We start from the raw sequence: 26,541 nt of genomic DNA, 5'->3' as shown, positions 1-26,541 counted from the left end.
TGCCAGCAAATCTCCCTTAGCCTTAGCACTTCACTCCTGAGCTTCTCCTTGACGGTGTGTTGTCGCATAGAAACCCGAGACTTTCCGGGTCCTATTAAAGGCGAGGCAGCAGCCACTCTCTCGCTAATGCCTCCGCTATTTCATTCCCAATTCTACGCCTGTATCTGACAAATAACTTTATTCGTTGCGCTATCGATTGGAAGCCGGCGAAGAGGCAGTTTCGCGCAAACCTGGAGAACCTGGAAGCAGACATTCGAGCAACTAGAACAGACAATAGCTGGGGCGAAATCGAGGTGCTGGCGCTTGACAAAAATAAGTGGACGAAACTTGTTGTGGGCCCATGCTACTCCGCGGAAGATTAGGAATTAGTATATATGGAAATTACTTACAAAAGTGTTGTTTTTTATAAAATGCCTTTCAATTTCGCTCTAACTTCAATGAAACGCTTCGATTATGCAGCTTTTTAATGCCATCTCATTGAAATTTTGTCAAATTTAGTCTATTTAATTGAGAATATGGAAACAAATCCACCAAAACACGCAATTAGTCCATTCGAAGGTGCCGCTTCGTTCTGTAGCGTCAGAAGCCGCAATTAGTCAAATTAGCTAGCCATTATTGGTATACAAACAGCTGCACAGTTATTTGCGGCAAGCAGCTTGTAAGTATAATAAGAATTACGAGTATTTGGCGGGTCAGCTGGTCAGCTGGTTGCGACTCGCGTTTTATGGCTTGATCCGGTTTCGAGTGCAAATTTGCAGACATGGCTGGCAACAAATGAGTGCAACAGCCACATAATGCAGCAGCTGTTGTTGGTATTGCTTTTGGCGTTACGAGCGGTTGTGGTCGCGAGAACTGATGCACTTTACATTGCGAATAACCACAGCCGAGACGTCGACGCTGGCGCGCCAATTTTTCAGTCAATACCGAACGACCTTCAACTTCGGGCGACGTGCGCACACTTGCAACAGCAGCGTTTACAAGAACAACACAACAAAAATTATACACCAAAAAAATACTACAACTATAATTACAACAACAACAATGCCAACAGTCGCACCAAAGTCAACATTTGTTCACACCCAATTTTGCGGTCGATGCGATTGAGCGGCGGCGGGTGACGGCAGTTTACCACACTAACGCTGAGCTGATAGAGGTGATAGTGGTGGTGGTGCTGGCGCTGGTGCTGGTGGTGGTGGTAGTGGTGGCGATTTGCTAGCGCACTCACCTTTATTGAGGTTAGCTGCAAGCACTGCGATTAAATTGGAATTTTTATGTTTGGTAAATGTAACAGGCAACGAATGCCGTTAGTGAGAGCATGTGAACGCGCACAGTGCATACCTTCGTACACCCATACATACATACATACATCTGATATTGTATTGTTATGGTTTAAGTGGTTTGTTTGCTATGCACAGCTGTTGCTATTGGGCATATCTTTTACACGTCGATGTGCACTTACATACACACGAGTCTATTGCATTTTCGTCACCCCTTTGTTTTTGTGTCACATGCCCCGTTCCTCCGCTCAACCGGCTCTCATTGCTGCCGTGCTGCAGGTGCTCGTGGAATTCTTTTGAATGCCGCCAATTCAACATTTTACCACTCCAGAGTGGCGCAAGCAGTTATGCGAGTGTTTGTTGTTATTGGCATTGTTGCTATAGGTGATGCAAATTGTATGCGCCAAGCCGGAGATGTAGAGCACACGATACGGAAGCAAAAGCCGCCGCTAAATGGAGCGCAATGAATTTCTCACGCTTGCTGATAGAAGTCACCAGCAAAAGTAGAGACGCAGGTCGGCTGAGGAAAACATAGGTACACTTTGTACACATGCGTGTGTGTGTGTGCATATTTTATATACCTGGAATATAACAAAATACTTACAAATATTTATGGACGTACGTATATACATTTGTTGATGGTATACGGCACCGAATGTGGCATGCAACAAGAGTGGCGTGACAACTTACTACGCGCCTACGCAATTTTCGAACCATTTGACCGGTCCGGCTCGCTCACGATGAATCATTTTCGCACACACGTGAGCACATACAAGCTTTTATGTGGGTATGTTAGAGCGCTGGGGCAGACAAAGCGGCGTGTGACCGCAGGTGTAACGGCTAATAAAATAACTTTAAGCTTCGCAGAAATGTATCAATACGCGATACGAGGTTGGATGCATTTTTTATGTGTGTAAATACAAAAACCCCAAAAAATGCATTGACGCGATGAGAAAATATTTACTATACGTAAATTACGAGTATAAGACTAGGAATGGAGTTATTCAGTAATAAATATTGGGTTAGGGAATCAGTTCATAGCGTTTTTATATTTGCTTTTATTTTACATTTATACTGCTTTTCGTCGAGGTCAAAAAGCTTCCGAAGCAACCCGGGACATTTGCGACGTGTAAGAAGACGGTATCACAGGCGAGTCTACAGCAGACAACTGATTTGCAAAGTTCAACAATGACGACTTTGACGTCGAGGAAGGCGTTTTGAATTCAAAGAAGAACGTCTCAAATCACTTTTGAAGCAGAACGGTCGCCAAACCAGTCGAGAACTGGCGGAAAAAGTGAGCTGCGATAATAAAACGATGCTCAGTCACCTTCAATCAATAAGATTTACCAAAAAATTTGGGAGCTTGGGTGCCTCACGAGCTCAATGAAAAAAAACAAAGAAAGTCGTCTTTAACTTGCTTCTCAGCATCTCGCTCGCCATCGAGCATCACGCGGTCATAAACAGCGCGTTTTGTGCCGAATCGTCATGGAAGTTGAGAAAATCGAACCGGAAGTCAAGCCGGATCTTCATCCAAAGAAGATCATGATATGTATTTAGCGCGACTGGGACGACATGCTGTACTGGGATAGGTCGAGAAGAATGCCACAGCCAACAATGAGCTCTACATTGCCAAGCTACAGCGCGTGAATGCAGCTATTCGACTGAAAAGATCTGATTGACATGGTCAAACCAGACTCCTGCACGACAACGACAGGCCCCATGTTGCACAAGTCGTCTAAGGCGCACTCCAAGAGTTCGAATGGGAGGTCTTTCAGCATCCGGCGTATTCTCCGGACCTTGACCGAGCGATTACTATCTTTTCCGCTCCCTGTCAAACCATATGAAGGGCATTAGCTTCGATAACAAAGAGACCCTTAAAATCTGGCTCAACAACTTCTTTGGCATCAGACCAGGCGATTTTTGGCGGAATGGCATGAACAAATTGGTCGAGAGGTGGGAAGAGTTTGTAAACAGAAACGGCGAATATTTGATTGATTAATTTATTGGTGTAATTATTGTTTTACGTATAAATAAAAATTTTCGGTGAAACGAACTACGAACTTATTCCCCAACATAAAATATGTACGCCAAAACCTATTTTTTTACATTTTCTTCTCAAAATAAATTTATATTAAATTAATCGCACCTCAATTAGCTCAATGTGAATGGTGAGAGCCAATATCTGCACCAACAATGCACATACATACGTAAGTACGTAAGTTTTTTCAGAAATGTGACACACAAATCTCCACACAAAAATGCCGAGAATGAGTGCGCATTAAAATAAAATTGAGGTGCATCTACGAGCGCTTGCATTTCTTCTGGTTTTACGATGGGTTTTCTTATTTTTAAAGAAAATGCAAAATTTTGCGTTGCATGCAATTTAAAAACGGAATGGACGGACAATTTCAATTAACCTATGAATTCTGGGAATTCGGAGGCGAAAAAGAAATTTGCGAAATAAAATTTATCAGGTCAAAGTGTCGCAGTAAAAACGGAGAAATAAAGAAAAAAATGTGAAAATTTACACACATAAAAATAAGGCATGAATTTATTTTGCTCACTACCACTGCAAGACGTGGGTATCTCTACGTAGGAATTTCCATATTACTTGGCCTAAGAGAAAGTTAAAAAGTGTAGGAGGTTTTGAATTCCGGTAACAACGAATGAATTCGGATAATTACACGTTTATGGTATGCAACTTCGAATAAAACGTTTTTTGTTATTTACTCGAAACGAACACCAACATCTTTTTGTTTTATTTTTCGTATGTATCACTGCAATAAAATAACAACATCCCATGCCCCAGCCTAGCGGAGATTAAGGATGCAATTAAGAAGCCGAAGCCCAACAAACCAGCGGGCGAAGATGGCATACAGCCTGGAGTAATGACAGCCGACCAGCAAATATCAGCGGAAATTCTTCGTCCCCAGATCACCGCCGTCTGGAGCAATGAAACGCTGCCTCCGTGCTGCACAAAAAGCATCATAGTGAAGCTGCCCAAGAAAGGCGACCTGCGCGAGGAATAACCCTACTGAACACCATCTACAAAATTGTAACAGTAATCATACAAAGCAGGCTCAAAGATATCGAACTCTCCTTAAGAGACGAGCAAGCTGGTTTTCGCCCTCACCGAAGGTGTGTTGACCAAGCCAACAGGGCGCTCTTCGCTCTACTTGATGTTCGTAGATTTTAAGAAGGCGCTCGAAACTGTCAAACGTGACGCAATATGGCCGGCACTGCGAAGAAAGGGAGTTCCGACCAAGATAATCCGCCTCATCAAAGTCCTCTACGAGAACTCACAAAGGCGATATCAGCGATCCATTCACTACCAACGCAGGCGTACGGCAAAGTTGTCCTCTGTCGTCCCTTCTCTCCGCCATCGTCTTTGATGACGTCATGAGCCAACTGACCCTGCATAAAAAGACATCGTATGGAGCTTCACCAGGCATCTTGAGGATCTACACTTCGCCGATGACATTAGCCTCCTCTTGCACAATCTCTCTGACATGCAAGCGAAGATGGGCAGATTAGTTTCGCTGGCACGCACTTTCGGACTGGAGGTCAACATCGCCAAGACCAAGGCCATGAGAGTTAATCACAATAACGCAAGGCAGATATTGGTTGACGGATGCCCGATGGAATTTGTTGAGAGCTTCTGCTACCTCGGCTGCATCATCACGGCATGAATTTCAATTCGAAAAGGTCGAGCCAAGGAGCACTAGGAGATTTGGTGGCTCCTAAAATACTCAGGCTGAAGAGCCCATTGTATTTAAAGCTCTGGAAAGGGGGTAGATAGTCAAGGAGGGAGGGAGAAAAGTATCAGAGAAAGAGATAGAAAAGAATAGAGACAGAGATAGAGATAGTTAGTCCTGTGAGAAGTTTCCAGATTCTTTGGCTAATCTGTATCACGGCAGATGGTGAAGCAGATGAAGATGTCAACTGAAGGCTAAACCAAGCAAGGGAGCACACAGTATGGGGAGTTCGCAAACCTCCAGGCGCACTAAACTGTGAATATTCGGCTCATGCGTAAAGGCAGTATTAGTGTACGGAAGCGAAACATGGCTGGTCTCAAACACCATCACACGGAGGCTACAATCCTTCATCAACAAATGCCTCCGCATTATCTGCAGAATATTCTGTAGGAACCCGAACGAGGAACCCATCCTATGTCAAACCAAACGCAGAAAGTGGCGATGGATAGGTCACACATTGAGAAAACCACCAAATGGCATCACGAGAATGGCACTGGACTGGAACCCGCAAGGGAGCAGAGGTCGCGGTCAACCAAAAAACACTTGGAGACGGTCGATGCTGCGCGAACTAGCAGATGCCGACATCTCATGGGACGGCGCAAAGACAACAGTACAGCACCGTGTACTATGGAAGAGTCTTGTCTTGCTCCTTAACCAGAAGCATAATAGCCTCGTTAAGGAGATGTTGCAGCGGAGGCATCTCGTAGATGTTTTGATGGCGAAATGAAGCGTAGTCCACTACAAACCAAACATGCACAGCGTAACTCGGAATCCCCCAGCCAATTGGTGTAAATGGCGCAACATTTCTTTGTTCTTGCCCCAACTGCTACTGGTTAGCGATTTGAAGAATTTGTGTGGACTTCAGTGGCAATTGTAGTTTTGTGCGTCGAGAAGGCGAGCAAACTGTCGAAAGTGACCCCCAATATTTTGGAGTTGCTTACGGTCGGCATTGGTGCATTGTCGAGTTTCACCTTTAACTGTAGTTTGACCTCTTTGGTCTAAGCGGTAAAGTGGGTCGAGTGGATTTAGTGGGTGGGAAAATGAATAAGCGAGTTGTGAGATAATGATTAACTTTGGAACACAAGCCCCCTATGTCATTGCCGAGCACTATTTGAACAATTAAACAATCGTCAGCATGGTCGACTTATAAAACTCTTTCTGCTGGTAGAGGAAGCTTGGAAAGCAGAGGTAGAAGTTGAAAAGCAATAAGGGAAGTACACTAACCTGCGGCACTTCTTGCTTTATCCTTCTCTGTTTTGAGTTTTGATTTCGAAAAATGGCAGACGATTGTCGATCAGATAAGTAGTCGCGGACCACCTCTTCATTCGCGGCGGAAGGGTCTACTATTGGATGTCCTCTAGTAGCGCGAACTGGCTCAATGTGCCGAGTGCTTTCGATAGGTCCAATGCTATTAGGAAAGTCTTATTACAGGAACAGGTGTTTCAATGCACTTGGGTAGCCGCTCTCATTTCGAACATCTCGGATATGAAGCCTATTGTGTAAATGAATGATGAAATGATTGAAGCAGTTTTCTTTATCTGCGGAGAGTATTTCTGCTACCCAAATATCATTTCACGACAATCATCTGCCGTTCTGAGGTAGCTTAAAGCTGTAGGCTTTCCCAATTGTAGGACAAAATCCAGTACGCGCTGTTGTAGCCGAAAGTGTTGAAGAAAACCCAGGTTTGTCCATTCATCGTCGTTTCATTGGAATTAGGCATTCCACCAACGTCATTACACCGTATTTTGCTTAAAGATTTGGGTCTCAAGGCTTATAAAGTCCAGTTAACACAAGAACTCAAGCCGGCCGATCATCAACAACGTCGTGTCTTTACTGATTGGGTCGTTGAAATCCATGAAAATGATCGGGAATTCCATCGAAAAATCATTTTGAGTGATGAGACCCATTTCCATCTCGGTGGCTTCGTCAACAAGCAAAATTGTCGGGCTCAGAAAATCCAAGAGTTATTGTTGAAAAGCCTCTATATCCTCAACGTGTGACTCCGGAGGCGTCAATTGACTTTACTTTTTCGAAAATGAAGCTGGAGCAACAGTTACGGTGAATGGATTGCGCTATCGAGATATGATTAACGATTTTTTATGGCCGGAAGTGGATGGTATTGATCTGGACAACGTTAATCTTCAACAAGACGGCGCTACGTGCCACACAAGCAACGAAACCATTGATCTTTTACATAAATAACACCTCTTATTGAAAAACCCTTTACATTAAGAAAAAAAATAAAAATAAATCGATTTTTTGAAAATTTTCACTGTATATACCCCCTTATATCCACGGTAGGTGAGGCTAGAATTTTTTGTGATAGGCAAAGAGTCAAGCATTTAATTGAAAATCTGTTTGAATATCAAAGATTCCAATACTCAGAAACTTAAAATTTGTAATATAAAATTCTTTCGTTTTTAATAACTACTAAAAACATGAAAATATCGGTAATTACGTAAGTTTGCAGATTTTTCTTAATATCAAATTCGTAAATATTAAAATAAAAAATAAGTAATTGGCGCGTACACTTCTGTTAGGTGTTTAGTGGAGCTCTTTTACCTCTTTGTGGTGTGCATATTGATTTTTTTCCACAAATTGAGCCCTGGAGGCCCTACAGGACCTACAGTTTTAACCCAACTCCGAAGCTTTTAATGATAGAAATACACTCGGAGGTTTGCCATTGCCTGCCGGGGGGCGACCGCTATTAGGAAAAACTTTTTCTATCATTTTGCTGTTTCATATACGGAGATTCGAACCTAAAAACCCCCGCACCGTAGTCACGCACTAATCCATTCGGCTACGATGGCCGAACAGAATTTCTCCACACATCGAAAAATACCCCTTTTCTTTAGTATTAGCTAATATTGTCTAACTATTTACCAGGCCATATACGAAAATAACTACAAATATCAAATTTCGTGCACTTTTGGCTCGCAGTCAAAACGCATTAATCTTCGTATGCGACAAACTCATTCATATGCATAGGGGTACATACTCGTATATACAAATATATAAATACGTGTGATAAATCACTGCAACTGCCATGCCGTGACATAACAATTACACGAAAACCCCCTCCGCAGTGAGTAGTGCAGTAAACATTTCACCCACACGCTATAAAAATAGTCTCAATTCGCCGGTGAAACAATTTTGTTTACATTTCACATGAAATAACAGCGAAAGAAAATAGTGGAATTTTTTCCACGTGTATGCAATTGACCGGCGTAGTGTAAATACTCAACAAATTCGTTGTAATTTGCAAATAATTTTACTTTGAAAATTCACACCTTCATTTTGGTGTGCCGTTTGTTGTTGTTCTGTAGGAAGATGCGCGATTTAATGTTGATTGTTGTGTATACACTATTGTTGGCTGATAGATATACAACAACAATAAATATTTGATTAAAATTGCCATCATGCATCCTGCAACAAATAAGTTGCCATTGGGTTTCCGCTGTATTGAGAGTGAAGGCACCACTAGACAGCTCTTAACTACACCGATGTGTACATTTTTGGGATGCCAGTTTTTTCAGTTTTTACAATTTCGCGATGTTCGGGATCCCGTATTAAAAATTTCGGTATTCTGAGACTAGTGCCGGGTTTTAGATATTCGTTGTTTTGTAACAACCTAACTCTAAAAATTCCATCCATATAATTTGAGAAGCTCTCCTACCTTAAATGGCCTCAAATATATGTTTCGTGTTTTATTTCACTGTCAAACCCACTGAACCGGCTATTCGAGCTATTGTGACTAAATTTAGAACCAAATTTACATTATTGGACATCAAACCACCAACACACTTACGTAGAGTGCGAACTGAAGAAAATAGCGCAGCTGTATCGGCCAGTGTTAATGATGACCATCAATTATCGATTCGTCGCCGTTCGCAGCAATTGGGCCTCTGTTACTCAAGAACGTGGAAAATTTTGTGAAAGGATTTAGGTGTGAAGACTTTCAAAATACAGCTGGTGCAATAATTTAAGCCGAACGACCAACCGCAACGCAGAATTTTTGGTGAATGGGCTCTTGGAAAGTTGGCCGAAGATCCACTTTTTTATTGTGTTCAGCGACGAAGCTCATTTCTGGATCAATGGGTACGTAAATAAGCAAAATTGTCTATTTTGGAGTGAAGATCAGCCAGAAGAATTGCAAGAGCTACCAATGTATCCAGAAAAGGTCACAGTTTGGTGCGGTTTATGGGCTGGAGGTATCATTGGACCGTACCGCTTCAACGATGCTGCGAATCGTAAAGTCACTGTGAACCGTGAAATGATATCCTACCTTTTTTTTGCCCAAAATGCAAGAGCTTGACTTGCATGACATGTGGTTTCAGCAAGACGGTGCCACATGCCACACAGCACGCGTTACAATGGACTTGTTGAGAGGCGAGTTCGGTGAACATTTTATTTCACGTTCGGGACCTGTCAATTGGCCTCCCAGATCGTGCGATATAACGCCTTTAGATTATTTTTTGTGGGGCTATATTAATGCTCATGTCTATTCAGACAAGCCTGCTTCAATTAACGCATTGGAAGACAACATTAAAGCATTTATATGTGAGATACCGGCCGAAACATTGGAAAGAGTATGCCAAAATTGGACTAAGCGGATGGACCATTTGAAGCGCAGTCGCAGTCAACATTTGCATGAAATAATCTTCCAACATTACATTATATCGATTTAAATAAAAATTTCATGCATTTTTCTGAGTTTTACGTGTGTTTCTTTCTTAAAGCTCTTAAAAAATCACCTTTTACATATATGTTATACGTATATAAGTTACTCATACCGCCAAAGGGAACACTTCAACTGATAGTTTACTTTCAGTTAGTTAGCTCACTTTTAAGATGTGGCGTCTGTGGCCGTTTCGGCTGACTAAAAGAAAAATAAACTAAAATTTCATTGGAAAATTTTTCCCACACCAGCTTCCAGTGAAACATAGGTATTAGACGCCTTCACTAAAAGCAATTATTGCGCACATTGGGATGTAAGTGCAAAATATATTATTTATATATTTGTATGTATGCTTCGGGAAATGTATAATAAATTCTATAAAAACAGTTGCCAGGGCCACAAATGGCTAGCGAGCTGCACATAAAATAGCAACTTAAAGCTTTAGAATTTAAAATATTCGAGTTCCACCCTATCCTCACTACGATTTATGGTAGAGACAAAGTTTAATTTATGGAAGAACTTTCAATACACAAATGCAGGTATGTTATAAGTTGTTCAAGAAACTCTCTATTAATATTTTATATAATTTTTTTACTCAGCCGCTATTCCACTGAACGCAATTTGTTTCCCTCAAACATGTTTTTATGACTACGGAAATTTATAATACTTAAGGTGTTAAAAGTTACATTCAAAGCTAAACGATGACAACCCAGTTTGCCATTCTCAGCTGTCAAACCTTAGTTATCGATATCGATAGTTCCCCTGCAGTTAAGAAAACACCGGATATTGAAAAATAAAATGGTTTAAAAAAGTCTTCTCCAACAGCGGTCGCTCCTCGGTAGCCAATGGCAAATCTCCCACTGTATTTTTGACATAAAAAAAGCTCTTCATACAAAACAAAAAAAAGAAGAAAACAAAATACATTTGACGTTCGAAGAAACACAAAAAAAATCACAAAATCACCAAAAAAATTTCAAAAGCTAACACAATTTTTGAGCCACTGGAAACTAGCATTTTCAATTCAAAACTTAGAAGACTACAAAACTACGTACTTTAATACGTAAAATATTCTAAGAATTCTGATTACAAAGGCCACCGTCTCATATGAAATTGTGTTTTTGGGTATTTATTAAAAAAGCGTATAATGCGGAAACATAAAAAGATTTTTTCTTTGGAGTATTTCATTTTTCGAGCCAGTGTTAAAAAACAAAAATTTAGTTTGGCCATACGAGGTTCGTTCAAAAAGTTGTCAGCCTTCAAAAAGTAGTCTTCACATGGACAATATACACAGATAAAGCCGACCTCGGTAGTCTACTATAAGTGCACTAGCCTCCCATCCCAGAGGTTGTTGGTTGAATCCCACGTAAAGCACGGCTCTCGCACTTTTACAAATTTGCCTACTTTCCCTGCTTCACGTTGCATCAGTGGGGCCAGCAATTGCGATAACAGCGTAGACACACCAAATTTAGCGAGGTGCTCAACCATCTGGGCGATCCTTCTGCCAGAAAAATGTGAAACACAGATGACGCTCCAAGCTCTCACAATAACTTCATTCATACTGAACAAGAACCTTTTCGTCCTTTTGATTTCAAACACCTGTGAGTCCCGGAATCCGTGTCGGCAGCGACATACCTTTTTTAGGAAGACTATTTTTTGAAGGCTGACAACTTTTGAACGAACCTCGTATGGTCAAAAGTTTTTCTTTATTTTTTAACAATGGATTGGAAAACAAAATACTGCAAACAAGAGTAAAAAATCTTTTTTCGTTTTCGTTTTACACGCTTTTAAAGAAACACGCAAAAAACACCATTTCAAATGAAATGTTGACCAAAATTAAAATTAAATTAAATATTCAAAAATTTAGAGCAACCATGTTAGGTTTCTGAAGGAGAAGGCACTATAAAAAATAATTAAAATTAAATTAGAAAAAAAAAATACGTTGTCCAGACTTGAGCTCCATAAGCTCTTCTCTTACAGTTATTTAACGCATTCCCATGAGGGCGTGGACTATTCACAGAGGTGCATATTGCGCTAAGCTCTCTAATTGCCATACACTTTGGCATGACCAGAAGCGACTCCTTTGTTGAATAGCTCAAGGAGTTCACAACCTCCAGTTTTGGCTAGGTATTCTTTGGATAGCTTCTTGATACCTATCCAGAAGTGAACTAATGTGAAAAGATAATAACCACAGGCCTGCCGATCTGCAAAAAATGGTGCATCAGCTAGTAGAGTGGTGCCAAGATGAATGTGGATAACTTAAGGCCGGCGGGCCAATTAAAAGGTCAAAAAAATCGATTTTTTTTTTTCCTGAAATCAATAGCTTAGATATTCAAGAACATGAGACACAAATTTTCAGAGTTAAATTCCAAGTATTTGCAGAGCTACAGAGCCGAGCGTAGTGCGGCGTCGAGCAACCGTGCGCTTATTGTTGTAGTTTGAAGCGCGTTTTCTCGGCTTTTCATTTTCACGATTTTACCTAATTTATGTACACGATTGCAAAAACACTAAACGAGCTATCCATTTCATTCAAAATGCGTTATCTTCAGTATTGTTTTCTCTTCTATGTGAACTAAAAAAAACATCCAAAAACTTTTTTTAAGCGACTTTTTTTACCCAGTTGAAGAGTTTTTTTTTCCTTGAAAAACCACTGTTTTTTTCTACCTTCCCCAACAATTCGAATTTTACGTGTTTCTCCCAATTTTCTTAGTTCACATCGAAGATAATTACATCAAAATTAATAATCTTTTTTTTTGTTTTCAGATGAAAATTGCAAGTTGTATCTTGTACAGAAGTTGGATACTTCAGTGGCAAGGCGCTCTGGGAATCTATTGATAACTCGGCTTACAATATATTGTTGGAGATTGTACAATTTTTTTTTTAGTTCAAATATATATTAAACTATCCCCAAAACTTCATTTGGCTAATTGTTTTTTTCTCATCCTACAACGCTTCGCGAAAACTACTGAATTTAGGACATCTAATTGGCCCGCCGGCCTTAAATTCCATCACATATTTTCTTGTCTAACGGTAGGTTGGGTCATGCCAGTGATCTCTACGTAAAAATCAACAGACTCAAGAAAGGTTTCCGCTGGATAAAATTTGATTTGATTGTCAACTCTGCTAGAGAATAAAAAACGCTCACTATCTTGATTTGTGTGGGAACAGCGAAACTTAAGGGGGAAGTCTACTGTGAATTTTTGAAAAAATCGATTTTTTTTTTATTAGCTTAAAAAATACTTTGAACCCTCTTAAATAAGGTACAATATGTGTTACAGCTGGCTAAACTTTTCTTCGTTGAAATTTCGACCTTTTCCCGAAGCGCTCCAAAGCGCGTACCTGCTATACTGAAACTTTAAACGCATTTTTCTCGAAACTAAGTTTTTGTATACGGTGTACACGATATCTCGAGTTCTGATAAATGAATCAGCTTAAAAATTTTATTATATATTCTCTGTAATAGTGTCTCTCGTCTGACATAGGATTTTTTTGATATCGTTATTTGTTAAATTGTTATAAACAATAGTAACATCAATTTTAGGCAAAAAAAAAGAAAAAAATTTCAAGAATTTTTTTTCCAACGCCAAAATTTTTTATCGACATAATCCTACGTCAGACGAGAGTCAATACTATGTATATGATAACAATATTTTGTTTTTTTGTTTTAGATCACCGAAACGTAAGATTTCATGTACACTGATTAGGCACCTAAGAAAAGCGGACCTGCGCTTGCACAAGTGCCACAGCGGCCATTTTGAATATTTTGACTTACAATTTTTTTTTCAAAAACTTAAATATATAATAAAGATAAGAGTTTAAATAGATTTTATGTACGAGCAATATTTTGTTAGAAATAAAATCCGGAAAATAAGCCTGTTTTTTCCCTTGTCACAGTAGAGTGGACAATGCGGAAAAATGACGAAGAGGAGGCGACTATACTAGAGAGCATAAACCAGTTAATGTACGGATCGAAGGAGCTCCAATCGTATTCTGTTCTTCTAAACACAGATAGGGAACAAAGAAATGCCGTTAGTGAAATTCTTATCTATGCAGCGCCCATTTGGTTGCCAAGGAATAGTAGAACGCAATGGTTAAAGCTCCATATCTGGATCAAGAAACACCGCTTCCCGGATTGCCACGGAATGCCTTTTAAAGTGCCAAGAATAACACCTAAGTGCAAGTATTGAGACGTGTATGTTTTCCATTTAAGGAGCCTTTTCATTTAAGGCGCCGGTAACGAGAATAACAGTTTACATATTTTAGCTATCTGCAGCAAAATTACGAAAAAAACTTCGGTTGCCACATCACAGGGCATCCAATAATGGAATACTGCCCGCTCATTACATACATATTCTCACACACGCGTCCGATCAGACGGCAACAGAGTAATATGAGTTGGTTGCGTTGATTTTTTCGCATGCCTCCAATACAAGCCAAGTTTTTTCAGAAGCAAACCACCTCGGTGATGTCGAAAAATCCTTCAGCTGATCCTGCAAATTCGCATATACTCGGTTAACGGTCTTGTGTTGGCCACACCTCCGCATGCTGTACATTGCGACTGCCTCTAATATTTGTCTGAAACCTTCGCTTTAGACACGCTTCTGTAATGCCAAAACCACTGTACTCAACAGTTCACATGAATGTCGTCATCAGAGACCGACCAATACTTTATGTAAACGAACAGCTTCTTGTGCTCCAATGACAAAACTCGACTCTGGATTTGTAGCAGACTAAATTTGTACTTATGTATTAAGAAAACACCCCCAACATATGACCCACCTGTGAAGGAAATCCGCGCGAGCCCAACCAACTACCCCCTTGATTACTTTAACCCATTCATCTAACATCCCTTCACATACTTTGCGTGCCCTTGGGGGCGACACGGTCGAAACGATTTGTCGCTTAGGTTTACCGTTGGTTGTCAATCATGACAACTGATGGAGTAATCGCAATGAAAGAGACTCAATAAGTTGCTAGAATTACGAGAACCACAGGAAAATCAACCAAATAAACAATGAATTAGCTTTAAATTGATTCTACTTGAAAAGAAAATGCGGTATTGTGCCTGTTGGGCTTTCAGTGCAAGGCTTCCTAAGTGCAGGCTATGTTAGGGCATTGCTTAACCTAACCCAAACTACTGCAAAATCAATCAAAATTAATTCAAAAAAACCAAAGGCATCCAACAAAAGTTTTGTGTTTTTTTGTATGTATATTTATTTGTTAGTGTTTTCGCTTTTCATTTCTAATGTTTATTTGAAGAATTTTACGTGTGCGAGTATATCAAAATCTCAAAGCCCAAATCAAGATCAGAGACAAACTAGCGCTGAAGTAAATTTAACAAAAAACAAACATTAGGTGGCCCACCAAGCTGGCAGCCGGCTGCAGCAACAATAAAAACAATATAACAATAACAAAAACAACGTTTGGCAGCTGCGGCCGATACGGAGATGTAAATGCACTCGTACAGTGGTAGACACCATAACCGAAACTAGCAGTCACTGCTGCCCGCAATAAATTTCTCGATAGTGCTTCTGAAGTCTGTGCAGTTAGGAGTCTGTGGGATACTTTTAAGCGCCTGCATGGCGTGTGACTTTTGTGCTCCGCCCAGCCGGCACAGGGTGGTGCTAGTGCAGGTGCAGGGATATGTATTTAGGTATGTTTGGTGCCAAAGTGCGGTGCAACAAGCATACCAGTGCAATATAGCCAGACCGCCCTACAGCTGCAATGCAACCAGCATGCAACACTGTTCATGCAACATTGAAACATTCGCTGCACGACGGCGCTCAACAGATCAAAGGCGACGATTACGCAAATAACTGTGCCGCTCGCTTAATAATTATTATTGTATGTTGTTTAATTGTTGTTCTTTTGTTATTGTTAGTGTACAGTTAGTGCGCCTTTGTTGGTTGCTGTGATTGGCTTTTGTTTTTGTCTGTGGAATTATTAGCATAAAGCATAAGTTACTTGACTTATAGGCCCAACAGATTGAGTCCGTTGCGGCAACGCCTTTGACTGACAACAGAAGTGATTGCTTGCATTTGATGTATAGAGAGTGCGTGCCACATTCGTGCCGGTACGGACAAAAGTCGTCCTACTCTCAAAATCTGACGTACAACCACTCCAACACAACAACAATGTAGGCAACATACAATACGTCACGCGTTTCAGCGCGGAATCTCTCTGCGTTTTGTATGACATGGCCGTCGCACGCGTTGCCGTAACGAAGGCACAAATATAGTAGAATGATAGGAATGGTGGATGCCGCGCCACATGTCAGTAAGCACCTATGTATGTGTGTGTACTTTTATGTTTGTATGCGCGTGGCGATGATGCACCCTTGCACGTTGGCACGCTTCAATGACTGACGTCAACAGTGGCGCTGCCGGTGGTAAGCCAAAGCGAAGTGGATGCGGTAGAAGAAGAAGAAGAAGAGGAGGCAACAACAAGCAGAAGCTGCTGTTGCTGCTGAGGCATTAAACCGCCACAATTGCCGCCGTTTGTGGCATGAGATTTTGATACTGAGTGAGTGCAGGATTTTGACTTTAATTACGCTTTATATCAATCAGTAGATCCGTAGCAGTGTGGCAAGTTAATTTCTTCATCGTCTTTTTTCTTCTGTTCCCACCGCCTCATTAATGACTGTTGAAATGTGTACTGCTGGCAGCTCCAAAAATGGAAAATAAAACTTTTTAATTGAAATTTTTAATTAGGCAGCTAAATTACGGTGTCGTTGAAAGACGCGCCAATGCCGTATGAACTCTATGCACGTATGTTTGTATGTGTGTATATGTATGTATGTATGTATGTATGTGTGTATATATGTATGTGCGTACATGTGGAGCAAGTGTGCTTTTGGAATATCAGATTGCTGCCACCTCTTTATGCTAGTTTGCCATTTGCTACTTTAAGAAAACGTATTTTTATTGATTTGCTGCATTACTAAATATTGAAATTTTTTAAAAGGATCAAAGTTAAACATTATTTTATTTTTATTGAGATTGATGCCAAACTGAATGGAGCATAAATTTGTAGAATTCTGAGAAGAAATGAAATATAAGAAATTTGCTTTCAACAATGAATTGCTAGTGAATCAAATTCAATTTATTTACATAAAGAATGGACGCTTTGCTGTTCTTTGCTTGGCCGCGCGCTTCTTCCAATTTGTGGTGTTCTTCTTAATGCTTTGCTACACCAATGGAGGCATACACACAGTTATACGCCACTCACATGGCGGCTTGTTTCCATAAGAAGCTTTTTCTGTTTATATTAAATATTTCCTATTGATATTTTTCCAAAGCTTTATGTTTACTTGTAAAATCATCGAATGCCATCTAATAGAAAAAATAACCATCTGCCATTCGAAAATGCTAGAAAATCGTAGGCCTCTCCTACGAAATATACTTATCGAATTGGAGAAGCTTGGCCTACCTGTAAATGCTTGCGTTAATAAATTTAATATTTTTCATACTTGCCTACACCAGTATTTCTTTTTTCATTATGAAAATCATACTCATATTCATATTCATATTCATATTCATATTCATATTCATATTCATATTCATATTCATATTCATATTCATATTCATATTCATATTCATACCCATATTCATTTTCATATTCATATCCATATTCATATTCATATTCATATTCATATTCATATTCATATTCATATTCATATTCATATTCATATTCATATTCATATTCATATTCATATTCATATTCATATTCATACCCATATTCATTTTCATATTCATATCCATATTCATATTCATATTCATATTCATATTCATATTCATATTCATATTCATATTCATATTCATATTCATATTCATATTCATATTCATATTCATATTCATATTCATATTCATATTCATATTCATATTCATATTCATATTCATATTCATATTCATATTCATATTCATATTTATATTTATATTTATATTCATATTCATATTCACATTTATATTCACATTCATATTCATATTCATACTCATACCCATATTCAATTTCAATTTCATATTCATATTCATATTCATATTCATATTCATATTCATATTCATATTCATATTCATATTCATATTTATATTTATATTCATATTCACATTTATATTCACATTCATATTCATATTCATATTCATATGCATATTCATATTCATATCCATATTCATATTCATATTCGTATTCATATTCATATTCATATTCATATTCATATTCATATTCTTATTCATATTTATATTCATATTCATATTCATATTCATATTCAAATTTATATTCATATTCATATTCATATTCATTATAAAAAAAATATAGTGTTCATACTACAACCAAAACCATAGAAAATGTTTCTAAATTTTATCAACATTTTGAACTTTTCAACCAGAACATTTAGGTGTTTTCAGTGTATGCAGTTTTATAGCCCTCAACTTATTAGTATAACAGTTTTAGTTTTAGATGACCACAAAATCCTATTGTTTTTGACTACGTTTCTTGTTGAACATTTTCTTCCATACATCCTTATCGGGTGTGTGGCCGAGCTGTGGTGTGTGTTTTTCACAAATAAGGGCACCTTCAACGCCTTCGAATGGCAGTTGATTTTTTTATGAGAAGCATTTTCATGGCAGAAATACACTCGGAGATTTGCCATTGCCTGCCCACACTTCGGCTATTAGAAAAAACGTTGTCTGTTATTTGGAGTTTCATGTCCGGAGATTCGATTTGTGTATGGCGAAAAGGCTTGACACCTCAGCGAAACAAATTTCATAAGCCATTGAAGGTATTGCTAAGTCGAGAACGCGAGAAATGAGGATCAAGAGCATTCAATACTGCTACGTTCTATCGGCTTTTTCACCGCATGAAAGAAAGAGAAATGAACCTTTGATTCAAACGCTGGCATAATTGCAAATACCCGCAAGATTCTGCACAGACTAGAAATGGGAGAGAAGACTAGGACTATGTTCAAACAGACCATTTAGCTGAGACAATTATGTTTTAAACGCCGCCATTGAGTTTTGTCTTTACCCATATATAATTTAGCTTTTGTTTTTGTTTTTACTTGTTCACTCTCACTCAGTTTTGCGTTGGTTTCGTTAATCTGCTTTGATTTCTGACAGGGTAGGTGATTAGCCTGCCGCTACAGCCCTAAATAGTGGGAATGCCCACCTGTCGTTGCTTAGCCAACAACGCCTTCTTACTGCTTGGAGCGCCATCTGTGTTTTACATTTTTCTGGCAGAAGGTTCGCAAGATGGTTGAGGACTTCGCTAAATTTCATGTGTCTGCGCTATTACCGCGGCCGCCCGCTTTCTCTTGCTGGCGCCACTGATGCAATGTGTAACTGTGTGTTTTTCTTTGTTTTCTGCTTGTTTAGCAGTCACAATGCAAACAATTCGCTTACACAATTAATATTTTACAGCTGTGAGTGTTTTGATTTTGCTTGTAAAAAATTCGGTGTGAGGAAGATGAAGAAAAACTTAGCTTTAGAATGAACATATTGGTGTAAAACAGACACTTTTCCACTTAGCTGCCATTGCTCTTTGCAGTGTTCGAACAAATTGATGCTCAAAGGCCGTTGTGGAAGCTGGGCGATGATATTAAAATAAGTTTTATTGCAATCAATAACGTCTTCTTTACTGTAGGATTTATTGAAATTTGCTCACCATCAGTTTTGTGCGCCATCGCTTTATCTCTACTTGATTTTATTTAATTAATTGACAGTCAATAGGTAAAATTTGTGTATGGTAAATTGGGTTACAATTAGGGCTTAAGTTGCTTTTAAGTATAGGTTCTTAATTGTCAATTAGGTGCCTGTTTGGACATAATCTAATCGCTCATTGCTTCAATATCCTAAGAACACACAAGTTTGGAGCTTGTGAATTCATCTGCGAGGTAATTGGGAAAATGTGCATTAGGGTGGCTCAAAAAAAAAACAAAAAAAATTATTTTTTCTTTTCAAAGATGGCATAAAAAAGTTACCGTCGTGGAATTATTCACTACTGGCATCTAGGCGTCACTTTTGCAAGACCCTTTATAAACAAACAAAAAATTTTATTTTTACTCATGAAGTTAAAAACTTCGAATCCACTTTATGACAGTCTATAAGCCCATACCCACTTAATTCAATACCAACTTCAGCCATAACATAATTTTGTATTTTTTTTTTATTTTTAGTGAAATCAGGGAGTCCAAGAACTTTTACAATTATTATTTATTATACTATTTCAAACACATAATTTTAAAATTTTTTCAAATTTTATTAACTTAAAGTCCGTTGAATCGCACAATTTTTAGAATAAACACTGGCATATTAAAAGAATAATCAAGTGGAGAATCCTCAGTGGCTAACTTCACTCTGTACCTAATATAAGAAAATCATCCATGAAGCTCTTATTAAATAAAAATTAATTCCACCCTAAATAGTTCTACGTAGCCAATTGTTAGTATTCGTGTTTCTGGTCTTCAATAAGGCATTCAGGAAAACACGTGGCCACACTAATGTACATTTACCCATACATGCGTGTGCACACAAAATAGGCATAAAGAAACGAGGCAGAAGCTATTGCGAAAATGCGTGAAAGATTTCACAATCATACCCAGGCTGTTCTCAATTCTATTAACTGCCCATTAAAATATCCGATTGTGCCGACGAGGGGAGCTAAATAATAAAGTTGTCTACACATCGCATACGGGTATATAAACTTCACTTTTTAGATAAACAACTATCGCGAAAATTTGTTTAAGTGATTGGAAAATTGAGAGCACGCTAAATGTGGCATAGTAAAAAACAAAATATTTATCAAGATTTTATGCGAGAAGAACTTTAATGAGGTAAGCATATCAACTGGGGCCCGCTGATGTTAACACACTTATATTTATGCGTGTATTTATAATATATATGTATAGAAATTTATATTATATGTATATATGCATATGTATGTATGTATGTTGTGATATGGGCATTTTAATGAAAAACTATGCGCACCTATGCTGCTGCTAACGAGCATGTCCACAGCGATAAATCGATTGTTAAAGGGGGCTGCTCCTCCAGACAACGAGCTTTTCAATAATTTTTTGCGAAAAACTGAGAGTATTTGTTATATTAAAATAATAATATTTACGCTTAAATGAATATACAAAAAAATATACAAAAAAGCAAAACAAAATGGCGGAGCTACAGTTACTCAAACGTGTCTCCTTTAAATTGCGCCGTGAAATGTACAGCCTCTTGTAATCAACTGAAATCAACTAGACATCATTTTTTCATTCAAATAAAATATTCTGCTTTACGCTTATCTATTTTTAGTGAAAAAAAAGAGAATGAATATTTGAAGTGTGAAAGAAAAAAAATCTTTTTTTAAAGGGTGATCAAATTTCAATGGCCACACCTAAACGTCAACGACTCGACCACTCGACTTCTTTCTTTGGGGTTATTTGAAAGGAAAGGTGTACGTCGATAAGCCAGCAACAATTCAAGATATTTTATTTCATACGTAATTGAGTTATACTAATATTGTCATAATAAAGAGAAATGACAATCATTTCCTAAAAAAATTGTACTTTATTTAAAATCAACACCGGCCCTTAAAACTTAACCACTCTTTAGTTTTGTCACAGCTGAGAACCCTCAACACGTTCTTGTTTTGGGTCAACAAGTGAGCAAGCGCGACAGCCACTTTGAACAGAGCTTTCTTGTAGTCAAATGGTCAAGCAATATAAAGCCAACACAACAAGATTCTTTTGATATCTTTACGATGTCAGCTAACTCACGCAACTTCGCTTTTCGTTGATTCAAAAGGATTTTGTGGATCTCTTTTATGTTTTCTGGTGTTACCGCCTCATTTGGACGTCCACGTTTGAAGTCAGCAAACCATCGTTTTCTTGTTGTTTCTGATGGAGCGGAGTCCCTATAACACATTTGAATCTATTGCTTCGCTTGAATTGTATTTTTTCTCATCAAGAAGCAGTGTAAAATTAAAACAAAAAATTCTTTTTCATCAATTGTTTTGAAAATAACAAAAGTAGCGTCACTCTTAGCGCCATAACTCACGAACTAATGAATAGAATATCATGAAATTTAAGCAGTTGTCTTCTCAAGGTTAGTACTAACTGAAAAAGAGATGAATAAAACTATAGTCATCTATGAAACTAGGGTCGAATGAAGAGTTTATCGCTCGAATGAAGAGTTTATGGCTGAAACTGATGCCTAAAAAGAAGTGTTTTCTTTGTTAGGCCCGGGATTTTTCTGTCCAAATGTTACCTGAATGATATCCACATACAAATATTTGAATATACATTTACTAAGCTATTTCTAAATTCTGTCGCAAGACAAAACAGGCTTGTACTTATATGGGTTCCGGGACACTCCGGTGATCAAGGAAACGAAATTGATGACGAATTGGAAAACCGTGGATCAGCGGTGCCCACACAACCATAGGCAATCTACATAAAGAGCGATGGTCCGGTCTAGAACGCTGCAGAACTGCGAAGTGTTTTGTGACAAGTCCGAACAGAAAACTGTCAAACTTTCTACTAAGACTTAGAAGGAAAGACGTTCGGTTTATGGTCGGTATTATTACAGGACACAGCCCATGGGGTCAGCATATGACCACCATTGGAATCATTGAGGACCCAATGTGCCTGTCACGCTTGGAGGAGGCGGATATCACTGAGCACTTTCCCTGTGAGTGTCCTGCCTTTGCTAGAGCACGGCTACGAGTTTTGGGTTCCGATGTCATGAGAATGAGTAATATTCGTTCTCTAAAACTGGAGGATATTTACAGATTTGCCAGAGAATCTGGAAAATTCTCATAGGACTAACTATCTCTATCTCTGTCTTTATTCTTTCCTGTCTCTTTCTCTGATACTTTTCTGTTTCCTTCCTTGACTATCTACCCCCTTTCCAGAGCTTTAAATACAATGGGCTCTTTAGCCGGAGTGTTTTAAGAGTGACCAAATCTCCTGGTGCCCCTTGGCTCGACCTTTTCAGATTTCATTTTTCAAGCTATTTCTTACTTGAACCATAATATTCGTAAATAAATATTATTTTATTACCACAGTTTGCTATTTTTTCGTGTCAATGGCATCGCTTGGCCTAAAAATGAAAGTAATGGATTCCATACCACTCCGCTCACCTTTGAGATTGAGTTGAGCAGAAGACCTTTTAAAATTTAAGAAGTAATGAAAATCGCCTATTAAAAGTGTGCGTTTAAATGTGAGAACCCCAACAGCAGTAAGTCTGCATAGATGCATTTGAGAACTCACGAACTGAGCTTCTCAACTTGAGATCAAACAAAACAGTTTATTGTGCATACTTGCACATATGCACTCGTAGAGGTTAAAGACTGAGAGTTTTGCGCCGAAATTGCTCATCAATTATGTAGTCGTGTTTTGCGTTTCCACTTGTGATAAGTGCTTGTCTGTGCTAAGCTCCTTAGGTGGCAAATAGGGTGGCTGTACCGCTGACAGTATTTCATAAATTATTTCATTTGCTGCATCGAAGATCAAACCACATACATACATGCACACATTCGTAAAACATAAAAAAAATTAAATTTGGGTTTGAAGCGCTATTAATTTCTCTTGTTCTTCTACTTCTTCTATTAGTACAGAATCCACGGCGTTGAAGCGGCGGCTACTTTTTCGAATTTTCATACAAATCCACCAATTAAATACTTATTGATTTTCTTATAGGGCGTTTGTTGATAGGCAAGTAAATGTTTGCTTTTCAATGTTCTTTTATATGAATGTAAATATATGTATGCGTATATGTGTGTGTGTATGTGTGTGTTTACACAACTTTCGTATGCCATGTGGCATGTGGCGCGCACTTTACTACATATCGCGCTTGCTGTTATAATTAATTGTAATTGTCGATAAAAGATTAATTTGGTAAGCTTCTGAAGTGCGCACAAAAAGCTTCAGCAGTGAATGAGTAAGAAGAGTTACAGGGGCTTTTGTTTGCAGTCTGACGTATTGCAAGCATTTTTTTCATTAACAAAGGGGTAAAAATATAATCATTTATTTACATAAATGCATATGAAGATGTGTGTGTTTGGCATTTTTTTGGTTTTTTTGTTTGCTTGGACGACTTTATATTGCTTTTTCGTTGGTATATAATTCCATTTCACAAAAAGACTTGCCAGTGGAATAGAGTCCGTGTTGTGGCTGATTTTAACTAAAATTAAAAAACCTATTGTTGATTTAATATTTGTACAGACCAGTGTCAAATGTCACACCTAGATCAGACAACTTTCTTTAGCTTTAGAAAGCGCAATATTTGATCAAATAACTATTGGGCTGACGAAGAGCTGATGAGCTGTATGAGCTTTACGACGATATGGATACAAGCCCTCTGGATACCTCTGAAAGTATTCGATGCGGTGGCAGCTGGTGGTAGCAGAGGAAAAGGAAGGCCTCCTTGTTGTGTTCAACTAGCACCGTTCAGCAGAAAGAAAGAAAGAAACGACTTTGTTAAGCTTGGCGAAAATCGCGTAAACAGCTATCGCGCCAATTAAGCAGAAGTAGAAGAACTATTGGGCTGGGGAATAAGTTCATAGCGTTTTTATATTTTCTTTTATTTTACAACGATTTGTTTGCTGTTGAGCAAAGGTTAAGTATTCATTCGATAGCACACTTTCTGCTCTACAAAATTATGTTAATTGTATTTTTGAGTTATTTAATTTTTTATTAGTTTTGAGGCTTAGGAATGGAATACCCAGCAGCCAAAAATCAACATTTTCGACAACTGCTCTTCTTTGCTTTTCATCTCAGTCAAAAAGATCGCGAAGCAGACCGGAACATTTGCGACGTGTATGGAGGAGTTGCCATAGGCGAGTCTACAGCACGGAAATTGCACGTCCCGCAGCGGAAGGCCTTCTGAAATCGATGAAGAACGTCTGAAAAATATCTTTTGAAGGAGAACGGTCGCCAAACCAGTTGTGAATTGGCGGAAAAAAATGAACTGCGATCATGAAACGATGCTCAATCACCTTCATTCAATGGAGTTTACCGAAAAGTTGGTAGCTTGTGTGTCTCACAAGCTCAAACAAAAAAAAAAAATAAAGAAAATCGCCTTCAAATTGCTTCTCAGCACGAAATTGTCACGGGAGGTGAGAAATGGTGCCTATACAACAATATGAAACAAAGAAAGGAGTGGGTGGCTCCAGGAGAGACGCCAAAGCCGAGAGTCAAACCGGGTCTTCATCCAAAGAAGATCATGATATGTGTTTGGTGGAACTGTGAGCGCATGCTGCACTGGGAAATACTCGAAAAGAATGCCACGGTCACCAAGGAGTTTTACATTCCCCATCTACACCGGTTGAATGAGGCTATTCGACTGTAAAGACCTAACCGAGTAATAAGAATTCTTTTAAACTTGGAGTATTCATATCTTTAAGTACATTTTAAAATCTTTTCCGCCTGAAATAGTGGTGTTAGAGCGTGCTGACCATGGACGATCGGCATTCGAGTATCTTGCTGGTGGGAATTCCTTAAGTTGCAATTTTTTTCTGTAATCAACAATAATTTTTTTTTTTTTTCGTTAACAACAAGTTGGCCAAGACTAAGGACCTTATTGTGATAAAATAATATTGCAAAATTGAATGGTTTTGATGTGCTTGAACATAATGCAATTTTTTCATACCATAATTTTTCATCTATTTTGCTTACAAAAAATTATTTCTTATCATTATATAGCCCTAGTATTAGATTCAGATGAGTAAGAATTGAATGAAGAATACTGCGAAAAAATTTCATTACGATTGGTGGATAACTTTTTGTGGTAGAGTGCCCACCAGTTGACAACAATGAGCTTCGAGAACCGACGGGCGGTCATACGTGCTCATATAATCGGGAATAATGCGAATTTCGCTTTAAACTTTTTACTACATATTCTTGAGTAGTTATACTAACAATTTATGCAATAGAAAAGAAGTCGATTTTTTGGCCAGTCTAAATTGGTTTCCCCCCCTTAAAGCACCAATAATTCTTTCAATTTAAGTAAAAGCATAGTTTTTTAAAAGTCGCAGCGTTAATCTCAACATACAAAAACCAATAGCAAGTCTTGCTTTTTCCTAAGTGCATTTTCAACAACATTATTATTATTTTATTATTGTAATCTTTAACAATCTTTCCTCCTCAAAACAATGTGAAAGTTCAAGTGACTCCGTTGAGGCACCCAATTCCAAATAGATTCGACTGCAGAGAGTAAGTGTCACTTAGTTTAAGACATAAAAAAAGAAAAACCATATAAAAACAATGTAGAGTAATCGTGTTTACATATACTCATACATATATATATACTTACATCCATACACTCATACATATATATACTTACATACATATATACATACATACACATAATAAATGGCTTTGCACGTAGTTTAAACACACATTTTTCCCCGTCTTTTACATTCCAACTGACATTAAACCAGCCAGCACATTAATTGTCAGCGCAAAATTTAAAATCAGGCAGCAACAATTTTCTCGCTTATTACACCCATTCTTATACGTTTCACCAGTGGCGAGCTCATTCACGCCAGCGCCAGCACCTAATCGCAGCAAGATCTCGAAACTGACAACCAAAATAGTGAACTAAGCAACGACGACAATGGCACCAACACTGCAACAGTTATAAGTCAGATTAGTTGAAGAGTAATTTGGCATTTCTCACGCTTAAATTGCCACAATTGAAATTAAAAAAAAAAAACAAAAAAGAAAAACAAGTAATAAAAAAAAAATTGGAGAAACGTAATAAAAAGTTACAAGTACACAAAAAGCGGCATAAAAGTCAAATAAAATGACAGATTAAGAATTATGTACAACAACTGTGCATGAAATGTG

This window comes from Anastrepha ludens, chromosome 4, assembly GCF_028408465.1.
Source record: "Anastrepha ludens isolate Willacy chromosome 4, idAnaLude1.1, whole genome shotgun sequence".
Lineage (NCBI taxonomy): Eukaryota > Metazoa > Arthropoda > Insecta > Diptera > Tephritidae > Anastrepha > Anastrepha ludens.
Note: the sequence above shows the minus strand (reverse complement) of the source record.